At 42.1% G+C, this 12312-nt stretch overlaps 1 protein-coding gene across 4 annotated transcripts in view; it reads left to right on the forward strand.

The window, feature by feature from the left end:
• Positions 1-12312, forward strand: part of CHCHD3 (coiled-coil-helix-coiled-coil-helix domain containing 3) — a 156451-nt gene that overhangs the window by 112893 nt on the left and 31246 nt on the right. The gene's annotated exons all lie outside the window — the stretch shown is intronic.

Below are 12312 nucleotides of genomic sequence, written 5' to 3' on the forward strand. Positions count from 1 at the left end.
GGTACTGTGGAGGGAAAAAGAAGAGAAGAAATATTGACTATATCAAGTGCTTTCTGAATGCTCCCACACATGATATAGATATAACTTGTTATGTAGAATGAAATGCAAGAATCAAAACTGGCAGGTACTTCCATATATTTATCAGGCAACTGTGTTAATCGATACAGAGATATAATTTATCTAGCTAGACCTGTTGCTGTAAGGAATAAAGGAGAGCTATAAATGATTGCAGTTGGGTTTCTGATATTTTGAAAAGAACCACTATGTGTAACTCTTCCCTCAGTTGTGATGTCTTATTTTGCTGTTATATTGGCATAGTACAAGTGTATAACAGAGTATTTGCCACGGAGACATTGGTCTAAATTACAATGCCTTTGTATATCCTCCCTGGTGAGAGTCTGTGGCACTGATGCATTTTCTGTCTCTTAGCTTGAAGAGGAAACATAGTCTGCATTAAATAGCTGGCTTCACTCAGTAGGTGCTGGTAATAGATACTACTGAAGGTTGGTGAAACAGTCTCATCAGTTTAGAGAGAGAATGTTTTGCTGTCCGTTAACATAGTTAACAAACTAGGAAGGAAGGAACTAAGGAAGCGTAGTCGAATCATCTGCCTATAGGTAGCTGAGGTTAGGCATGATCAATCATAGAATCACAGAATTAGTTAGGTTGGAAAAGACCTTTAAGATCATCAAGTCCAACTGTTAACATAATACTGCAAGGCCACCACTAAACCATGGCCTAAGCATCACATCTACACGTGTTTTAAATACCTTCAGGGATGGTGGTTGAGTTACGCATCCCAAAGAGACAAATGCCAACATGGGTAGAAGGATTAGCAGACCTGCTTCATAATAACTGCAGTGACCTACATGGGAAAATTTTGACTTCCCAACATTTGCCAGAATAAATGGACATGATGTGGGGGACTATGTCTGTAACACAGAGTGTGTTCTTACAAGGCAACTAAAAATCTGTTCAGACTAATGAGGAAGAGGTGAAAGGCTGCAGATGTCTGGAGAAATAGAGGTGTGTAGCACAAGTGATCACTTAGAATGGAAAGGAAAAATGAAGAACAGTGGGAGAATATACATATGTAGGCCAGAACATACACTAAATGCCTGTGTGGAATGGTTGAAAGGCAGAGGAACAGCTCTGGCTCGGAAGATGCTCTGAGCACTGCAGGAGGGAGAATTGAAATGGATAGTAGGAATAAACAGCACCTGCCAAGAGTGCAGGAAAAAGAAGCCTAGTAAATAGAGAGAATCATCTCTTGAGGTCACAAAACATAGTTATAAGTTATGACTGTTTTCAGAGGTCTGCATTTGAATTATTTAGCCTAACGTATCATCCAGCTGTAGGAATTCTGTGGCATGTTGCCTTATTACTTGAGAGCAGTAGACCCACATTTTTAACTTCCAGAGCAATGCATTTGGTGCTGATGATTACACTGTGGCATGCTGAGACACTTAATAGGTTTCTTTTTCCTAGTTTCTGGATTTTTTTAGCAGGTTTTTGAGTGAGGAGGCCACCTGCCTTGGTTTTGGCTGCTTTTCTTTCAGAAGGCTGTTTCTGAACAGAATGGGTCTACTGGGACACACTGTTGTAAGAACATCGTGAATTTCTCACATTAGTTTGATTTAAACATGTTCAGAGCTCGTTTAGTTTCTTGCTTCACTAAATATAAGCATAGTTCTCAATCTAGACTGAGTATAGAATGTAGTTTTCTTGGATTCAGGTACCTATCAGTTGTCCAAACAAATACATACAATGTTTTTCACCAAGCAGTCTTTTATATCCTTAACATCCTTGTTCTACCAGTCCTGATATTTCCTCACTGCTCACACATGGTGTTCAAAGCAGCTGCAAAAGACCATGCTTGAAGCACTTCAGAATCACCAAAAATTGTGCTTGATATGTAGTTTTGCTTAGCTCTTGTTGTACATCATCAGCTGTCAGTCAGTTGATATGTTGTGATTGAAAGACTTTCTGCTTTGACACCTTGTAGGTGGTTTGACATGGATTGTGAACTTTGCACACTGAAAAGATGATCTCTCCATATTCACCTCCTCTTTACTGTCCTGCTGCTCCTGACATCATCAAAAACCTTTCACCTGACAGTGATGTAGACAAGTAGATACCAATATTTAGAGTATTTGTGCCAGCAATATCTGAAGACTGTTGATCTGACCAAATACAAATATTAGAATCATAGAATAGTTGGGGTTGGAAAGGACCTTAAGATCATCTAGTTCCAACCCCCTGCCACGGGCAGGGACACCTTGCACTAGACCATGTCACCCAAGACTCCATCCATCCTGGCCGTGAACACTGCCGGGGTGGAGCATCCACAACTTCCTTGGGCAACCCATTTCAGTGCCTCACCACCTCACAGGGAAGAACTTCTGCCTTATCTCCAACCCGAACTTCCCCTGTTTATGTTTGAACCCATCACCTCTTGTCCTATCGCTCCAGTCCCTGATGAAGAGTCCCTCTCCAGCATCCTTGTAGCCCCCTTCAGACACTGGAAGCTGCTCTGAGGTCTCCACGCAGCTTCTCTTCTCCAGGCTCAACAGCCCCAATGTTCTCAGCCTGGCTCCATACGGGAGGTGCTCCAGCCCCTGATGGTCCTCGTGGCCTCCTCTGGATTTGCTCCAACAGCTCCATGAACTTCTTATGCTGAGGACACCAGAACTGCACACAATACTCCAAGTGGGGTCTCACAAGAGCAGAGCAGGATCACCTCCTTCAACCTGCTGGTCACTCTCCTTTTGATGCAGTCCAGGGTACGGTTGGCTTTCTGGGCTGCGAGCGCACACTGAAGCCGGCTCATGTTATATTAAAGTGGTCCTGAATAATAAGCTTATCTTACTTGGATACTGCAGCTCATAGTTCCACCATATGAGGAGTTTGATGGCATCAAAACTTGTTCATGAGTTTCACTATTGGCATTCCCTGTGCTGAAATGGTTACCTGAGAAAAGTCACCACAACCTGGTATTGGTTCAGACAAAACACTTTAAAGCTGTCATACAGAGACAGGACCAAGCCTGTGTAGTGACAGTGTTGCCAGGGCTGTTGCATTGAGAGAGGTGGAATATTTCAGCATTTCTTTCCCAAACTTTATTCTTGATCTCTTGAGGGTTGGTGCATAAAGTGTTATTTGTGGCAGCATTGTGCTTTTCAGAAAATGGTAATCTTCCACTCATTATGCCTTTAGGCAACCAATCTGACTGAGCAGTGATAGTGGTAGATCTAATAAACAAAGCTAAACCCGGCTATTTTCCATTTATTTGAAAGAAGATAGAGCTAATCTGTGATTCTTTATGTTGGGCTTCTGCCACAAGATGAATCTCACGTACAGCTGCGGAGCAGATTGCACATCTACCAGCCAAAAGAGATTTTCATTCTGATATCAGATATATATCACTGACTGCAAGTATATATATCCATAGAATTACTCAGACTGGAAGGGGCCTTGGGAGGTCCAACCTCTTTCTCAAAGCAGGATCAATACTGAGACAGATGAGGTTGTTGAGGGCTTTGGCCAGTTGGATCTTTGATGATCTCTAAGGCTGGAGATACCACAACCTCTTCAGATCCCTGTCTTCCTGTTTATTAATCCTTGGACAGAAATATTTTTCCTTATATCTATTTTGAAGCTCTATTGTTTTGATTTACAACCATTGTCTCTTGTTCTCCCACTGCACATCAGTAAAAAGCCTGTTTCCATCTTGTTGATAAACTTCTTCAAGGGCTTTTAAAGCTACTGTTAGGTTCCCCCAGGTCTTCTTCTCCTCTGGGCTAAACAAGTCATGTTTCCTGGGCTTCTTGTAGGGCATGTGCCCCAATTTGGTGTCCCTGTCAAACTTGGTAAGCATGCATTCCATTTCCAGGTCATGGATAAAGATGTTAAACAGGAATGGCTGCAATATAGACCCCTGAAGAGCTCTACGTGTAGGTGGCTTCCAAGTAGAACCTGATGATCCAGCCAAATTTTCACCCATAATTCACTGAAGCAATTTTCTCTTACTCTTTTGACCACTTAACTGGGATAGCAGTCTGCCTCTGAAAGCCGTCCAAAATGACTTTGAAACAGGTAGTATTTCAAGTGATTTTCCCAGATAATTCTCTATCTGCAGAGGATGAGCAGCATGATCTTAAAAATACGGCTGCTGTATTAGAGCTGTGTTGAACCTAGTGCTGTCTCTGCTACAAGTTTGTAAAGCCAGCTTCCTGGGTCACTTCAGATTGTCTTCCCTTATGAATGTATTATTCCTAGTGCTGCAGTCTGTACCTGATGCCACTGAGAGAAAGGATTTATCAACTTAGATTTCTTGGCCATCACCTCTGGCAGCAGCAATACCCATTCCAATGTGCCTCAATGGCAGCAGTTGGCAACTTCCCATGTTCCTATGCCATTTTGGGGATGGAAGTTTGTTTTAGGATGCAGAGAAATCATGCCCGTTGGTACCTTAGGGAGAATGTAATTTATAATGTGTAACAGTGAAAAGGGGGAGACTGAGAAGGGAAGTTGTAAATAGGAATCATTTAGATGTGGCATCTTGTCATCGGTAGGAGACGTAAATACAGTTGTGCATTTACACGTGCATCTCTAAGGTTGAGAACATTTGTATTAAAGGCTGTACCACAATTACATGCAGATTAGATGCTTGGCTGAATAGCTGTAAGAACTTTGAATAGATTTGTCCTTTTCACAAAGGTTTTCATTTTCTTTGGCAGCTCTGAGCGTTAACAAAGTAGAGATCAATGTTCTACCAGGGCAGAAAAGTGAAGTGAAGCATATCTTGGGAGAAACTTCAGAGACATTAATAGTTGCAGTTAAAGGTATTAGTTACTGGTGCCTGAAAAACAGAAATGGAAATCTAAAAGAAAAGGTCAAAGAATATGCTATTTCCCCCATTTTCTGCTGATAACTGCATTAAGTGCTTTGCCCCACTCGCTGCACACTGAACGTTTGTCTTCCACAAACACACACATCATGGAATCAAATGATGTTGGGAAGTGAATTGTTTTCTCGCAGAGTATTTGTCAAGATGCAGCGTGTGTTTCTCCTTTGCTTCTTGTGTTTGAGTGGGTCTCTGGCATCTTCAGCACTGTTTTGGATACCTGTTTGCTGTTTTATCTCTCTGTAGAAACAGCTATGTGGTGGCATGAGTATCCAGAGTCCTCCCTTCAGCCTCTCATAGTTCAGACATCTATCAGAGGAGGACTCTCATCCAGAGTCAATTTCTTCCAGGACAGAAGGGGCAGATGAGGCTTTATTAAGAGATTAAAGGGCAGAAGAAAGGGGTTTGCACTTTAATTTAAGCCAACGCAGGAAATAAGTAGTTTTAGGCAAACTCCACCAAAATCCTGAAAATCAGCCTTAGCCTTAACTTTCTTACCATCCAGATGTCCTCTGTAGGCTTAGTCCAGGAACTCAAATTACTACCTTGGGGGGGGGGATTTTAATCATGGGGCTTCTCTTCCAGTTTGTCTTCTCTCTCCCTTCTTTGCAGCTAGACTTCCCACTTCTTGCACATAAAAAGTTCTCCTCTGTTATGAAAGGACATCCCCTGATCTGCCCATGCATCTTTAGTCTGGCTATTTCTGTGTTGTCCTGAACATAGTCAGTACATGGTCAAAGTCTCTCATCAAGGGATCTTTTGGGTGCTTCTCTGAAGGTTACTTTTATGTTGCAGTTCAGAACTGGAAATCTGATTTCCTTTGGACAGTAATTATTCATTTATGGAAAGATGCTCCATTTGAATAGATCTTCCTTATTATTTTTCAGCCCTAGGGACAGGTACAGAGAACTTTCTGGTCCATCCAGTGTGTTCTGATGACAGTTCCAATGAGGGCAATCAGTCCTCTCAAAAGGAGCTCATAATAGCACGTAGAAACATGAACAAGAGCAGAAGTCATAAATGTTACATAGGTTCCCTGAATGTGGAGTTGAACATCCTTCATTTGATCTTTGAAGTCAAAACCCACAACTTCATGAATAGTGCAGCTGGACCGAATGAGAGAAGTCATAACTCATGTGAAATATAACTTACACACAAATTCAAGCAAAGGCCCAATCTGATGACATTTCAGAAGAAATTGCTTCATTCATATATCATTTTAATAGCATTTGAGGTAGAATAAAGATGGACTATTACTTAGGAAGCTGTATGACGTTATATGCCTGGTTTTCAATAGCTAATTAAAATCAATTCAGAGACAAATAGAGCTTTTTAATTCAAATAAAGATGCTGTAAAAATGGTCATATATTTATAAAGCTATAACTTAATATAATTTGGAACTGTGATATATGCACACTACAGTAGGTAATGTTCATAGAATTGTAGAATCATAGAATGATAGAACAGTCTTATTCGCTTTTTGATATTTCCTCTTCCATAATTCCTCCTTTTCTTGCTCACCTTTCAGTAGCTTCACAGATTAAAGATAACTGGATGTTTTAATGTGATTTCATAGAATCATAGATGGTTTGGGTTGGAAGGGACCTTAAAGCTCATCCAGTTCCAACCCCTGCCCCGGGCAGGGACACCTTCTACTAGAGCAGGTTGCTCCAAGCCCCTGTGTCCAACCTGGCCTTGAACACTGCCAGGGATGGGGCAGCCACAGCTTCTCTGGGCACCCTGTGCCAGCGCCTCAGCACCCTCACAGGGAAGAGCTTCTGCCTCAGAGCTCATCTCAATCTCCCCTCTGGCAGGTTAAAGCCATTCCCCTTGGCCTGTCCCTACAAGCCCTTGTCCAAAGCTCCTCTCCAGGTTTCCTGGAGCCCCGTTAGGCACTGGAGCTGCTCTAAGGTCTCCCCTTCAGGAGCCTTCTCTTCTCCAGGCTGCCCCAGCCCAGCTCTCTCAGCCTGGCTTCAGAGCAGAGCTGCTCCAGCCCTCGCAGCAGCTCCGGGGCCTCCTCTGGCCTCGCTCCAGCAGCTCCACGTCCCTCTTGTGCTGTTGCCCCAGACCAGGATCAGGACTGCAGGGGGGGTCTCCCCAGAGCGCAGCAGAGGGGCAGGATCCCCTCCCTGAGCTGCTGCTCACGCTCTGGGGGTGCAGCCCAGCACACAGGGGGGGTTCTGGGCTCAAGTGCACATTGAAGCTGGGTCATGGGGAGCTTCTCATGGACCAACACTCCCAAGTCCTTCTCCTCACGGCTGCTCTCAATCCATTCTCCACCCATCGTGTACTTCTTCTAACAGTTAATCTTCCCTTTTCGTTTGTAATCCACATGGTCTGCCCTATTCTTGGCATAACAGTGGGGCATGATCTAGTGATCTTACACCTTTCACAGGGTGTGTCCTCGTCCCGAAAGCATGCTCCTGCATGAGTTTTCTTTGCACAACTGCTGGAATAGGTCTCTTTGGACAGCAGTGGCTGTTTTGGACATCAACTTTGTCAGTCCTAAGGCTGGAGTCAAATCTGTGAAGCAACTTTGTAGTCTTAAAGAGCTATTCCTTCCTTCCTGGTCTTGGAAATCTTCTTTTAAGGAGCATAGATCTCAGGCTGCGCATCAACAGAATGAATAAAACAAAATGCTTCATGTTGTCCCCAAATGGGTTTGTAAAAGATACCGAGATGAAATGGCAAGAAGTTCAATTAAGGGATAAAAGAAAGCTTAACTGCAGCAGAAATGGCTTAAAAAAGGAGGCGAAGAAAACTTTCCAATTTGCCATTCAGGGAGCATGATAATCTTTGCCTGCCGATGCTTTGAGTCCTTCCGTGGGGGAGGATAACAAGGGAAAAGAAGCCTTTAAATTAAAACTTCTCCCCTGATTCTCAAAGGTGCTAAACATCCCAAGCTCTTGGTTCCTTTGGTGGGTGGAGCAGGTGCTGAGCTGAGCTGAAGTCAAGCTGTGCTCAGTTTTTGTCTTTCCCAGCACTAATTTGAAGCAAAGGCTAGATTTGTCTCTTTTGTATGGAAGTCACACGTCTTTCTCTTTGTCAAATAAACTGTTAACTACATAACTATTAAATTAAAGTAAAAATTAAATAGATTGCATGAATGTTACTCTCTTGTATTGAATCTGTTCAGGGCTTGAAGAGCCAAGGGGCTTATAAGAAAGATTTCAGTGCCAAAATAAGTCGTGGTGTGTCTGCGGTTAAAAACAGTCTCAGCACATGTGGAATAAAATAGTGCATCCAGGTGATGTGTCTTTAGTGAAATTAAATGAGGATTCTCAAGTTCCCCTGGTTCTTTTGATAACCTTTTATCAGCTCGGATGACACGAGAGCTTTCAGAACTTTCTCTGGCTGCAAATCTGAAGATTTTCAGCACTGAGTCAAAAATGCACTCGTGCTTTGAGGTCCCACATGCAGACAAAACAGCTGACCTGAGGTTCTGCAGGAATGTAGTTTCTTACCCAGTCCTTTGAAATCAGAGCTGGCTAGCAAAATAATTCTGCTCCTATTCCTCCACAATGTGCTCTGTAAGAAGCTTCTGCTCTTACTTTTGTTCAAAGAAGATTAATTCAGGGGCAAACATGATGAAAATACTTGTGCCCGTGGTCAGGTCTCATTTTGCTTTAGTTGAATTATAACATCATTTATACTTGCTCTGGCTCTGTGTGTTTTTCAGGGGAAATTGGGTAGATTTAAAATTCAAGTCCTCTCTTCTTTAGCTTCTCTTCCGCAATGCCAGCTTAAGATTCTCTCCTTCCCCTTCTTTCAAGGTAGCTCTGAAAGGGCACTTCCTCCTCAAGAACAACTAATCTCCATCTTTCTTTTAGAAGGGTACTCTTCATCAGGGACTGTAGTGATAAGACAAGGGGTGATGGGTTCAAACTGAAACAGGGGAAGTTCAGGTTAGATATAAGGAAGAAGTTCTTTACTGTGAGGGTGCTGAGGCGCTGGCACAGGTTGCCCAGAGAAGTGGTAAATGCTCCATCCCTGGCAGTGTTCAAGGCCAGGCTGGACAGAGCCTTGGGCGATATGGTCTAGTGTGAGGCGTCCCTGCCCATGGCAAGGGGTTGGAACTGGGTGAACTTTAAGGTCCTTTCCGACCATATTCTATGATTCTATGAATTGAAAGGCATAGAAAATACTACTTTGCACTCAATTTGATTGCAACCTATGTGTGATTTTCAGGCCATAAACACTTAAGTAACTAATTTAACACGTGGAGGTCCTATTCAGGTCAATTAGATTAAAGTCACATGTGAAATTAGTCGCTTGACTAAACACTAGGAGGTTTTGCAGGTTCTTCAACAAAACTGTATGGTAACTAACACAATATTGCAATATTTAAAAAGATGATTAATAGGTAACTTTGGAACTTTGCATTTACAGAATTTTCTTTAAGGAAGCTAAAATTAAGCAGAGTTTGGATGCTTTGTAGATTCTGTTTTTTACCAGTCCTTGGAAAATCTGCCTAAACTTCTTTTACTTTAGCAGGACAATTGATATTCCTATAAAAACATGAGTCTACGCATATATTAATACAGTGGTTTCCCTCCTCTGACTCAGAATATGCTTACCTTACCAAAATCTTCTTCCATACAGATCCAGGTGCGTAAGCAGGGAAGAATAGTGTTTCCCACGGTGTATTTATCTGCTTGATATTGTTGCCCAAATGCTAGTGAAGGTTGAGGATTACTTGTTCTTTGAGGACTGGCACTCTTGGACTATCAAAATACACTCTTGGAATATCAAAATACCAAAGCCCAGATGGCGAGAAGACAGCTCAAGTGCAATGTGCTGTGTCAATGCTGTGAGACTGAGAGGAATAGGAGGCTTAAGCTGAGGAGTTAACTGGAGCTTCAGGTGACATCTCACACGGGTGGAGTAGAGGGGGAGAATCGCCTCCCTCAACCTGCTTCTTTGATGCAGCTCAGGATACATCAAAGGATGTATCTGCCCAGCCTGTATCTATGCTTAAATTAGCACAACACAGAATACATCCTTTGCTCAGCCTGTATTTGTGCTTGGGATTGCACTGACCCATGTGCAGGACCTTGTACTTTGCCTTGTTGAACTTTGTGAGACATTTCTGTTCCCTTCCGTCTGTCCTCCCCACCCATGCACACTTTGGGCACAAAGCAGCTGCATTTGGGGTATCTACTGGAACTTGTGAAGATCCACAGGCCTGATACAGCTGCTCTCTGATAGCTTGCAGCTGCTGCTAACCTGAGAATTGGACCGTAGCTTTTTATCTTCACTCTGAGTTAAACAGTACATGAATATGCAGACTGTATGTACCACAGGATACATATGTGTATTTATCTGGAGATTGTTATGATGTTAACAGTGCTATGTTATAGTTCTTTATACTTAGAGGAATGACCACTGAACTCTTACTGCAGATCAGGGAGGACTTATAAAATGAAACTTCATTTCTGGCTTATAGAGTATATCTCTAAAAGAGCCTGAATGAATTTCAAAGGAAGATCTGGTTCAAGAAGCACAGCATACTTTAAGATAATAAAGGATTTCTTGATAGCTCGACTGTAGTGTGGGATTAAAACCTCGTGGCATACATAGCAGCTCAGGTGATCACTTGAGCTGCAATTAAAAAGTAGAACAAGTACCCTCGGAATATTGTTTTTGTGTCAGAAATGCTCTTTCATGCTTGAAAATGATAAAAAATTGCAATCGATCCTTACAACTGTTGTGTTCATCTTTATTGATCAGGGAAAAGAAAGATAAATCGCAGCCCAAATAAGATTATAGTAAATGTTAGCATGGTAGGGGACTGGAGGATGATAGAGAGCTATTCATCATCTCAAACAGTGACCTGTCCACACTCACACCGTAGTCAGTCTGCTGTCTAATCCCATACCTATTGATTCCATCTACATGCAGGGAACCTGGATGTGACTGTCATTGGGCAGCTGAGATTGCTAAATGCGAGGGGGTCACTGGTGTGAGGAGGATTTCATTTTCATTTTCTTACTGGCCAACAATGATTTATGAAAAAATAAATGACCCCAAGTTACATGTGTGGAAACCTCCATTCCAGTGCAAATGAATGATGAGGTCTGAACCTCCGAAACAAAGGTGCAGTGAGGCCACCGTGTTCTTTGTGATCTGTGCATGACCTTTGCCTGCAGTGAATGTTACACAATTCGTTATAATTTGTGGTAAAATATTAGACTTGCAATGCAATTTTGTGTCTGGAGTTGGGATTCTTTGTCAGTGAGTTCTGTGCGTACCAAGATTAGAATTCACAAGGAAGAACCTCAGGAGATGAAATCCTCAAATGGAAAGGAAAAATGAGTTTTGCTTTTATTCTCATACATAAAGCTCCTTCTTTTGGAGTTTCCCTCAAGTGTCTCTGCTGTAGTGGGCTCTTTTAATTGCATTTCTCATGACATCATTTGGCACAGATAAATGTTGCTCAGGACATGTTTACTAACCCAATGATCAAGAAGACTATGTCATCTTTCGACTTTTACAAGAGTGACCTCTCCAGTTACAGGGTGTTTAATATTTTATTCCTTAACAATGTTTTAGGCATGGTGCTATTTCATACATCAATGTCTTAAATGCATAAAACTGCTTACTTTACCCAAAATAAAATTGTTATGATGCTTTCTATGGGCTGCATTGTGCCATGCATGTATGTGAAATATTTTAAAGATCAATGTTGTGGCATAAATAACTTTAAACCATGGTATAAACAGGTAGATTGTTAAAATAAGGATTCAGAATGGTCTGTATGTAATGTGTGGAATTGGAAGAGTTTTGTTGCCATGTTAACATGGAATGCCACATGTCTCAAGAGTAACAAAGCTATGGAAGAGTTCTTGGAAGTGCCAACAAAACCTTTATGCATCTCCATGACCTGTTTGCCCCACCATTGAGAGAAAAATGGGTTTAGAGATATTTTGAACTGCTTTAACTTGTCTTTATTCCTTCAACTGTGAAGCCAGGTGCCTTAGTTATTACATCTTAAGTCCAACTGTGCTAAGGCTATAAAAACCTCATGAAAAATACCAAGTATATATTATCTAGACATGAAGCATCACAACATTATAGTGGCTCGTCTTTGAATACAGAACCATAGAATCATTTAGGTTGGAAAAGACATTTAAGAGCATCAAGTCAAACTGTTAACTTCACGCTGCCAAGCCCACCACTAAACCATGTCCGCTGGCTCATCTTTCAGCACATGGGAATGACCTGCTCCTGTTCCTTGAAGACTTCCTTCTTGAAGAATGTCGAGCCTTCCTGGACTCGTTTACCTTTCAGGACTGCCTCCCAAGGCACCCAATATCCTACATCCCTGAGAAACTTTTAAGTATTGAGAAGTTCTGTCGCTTGATGCTTCAATTTTGACTTGCCTTGGCGAAACTGAGTGAAGGGC

This window comes from Strigops habroptila, chromosome 3 (genome assembly GCF_004027225.2).
Source record: "Strigops habroptila isolate Jane chromosome 3, bStrHab1.2.pri, whole genome shotgun sequence".
Taxonomy (NCBI): Eukaryota; Metazoa; Chordata; class Aves; order Psittaciformes; family Psittacidae; genus Strigops; species Strigops habroptila.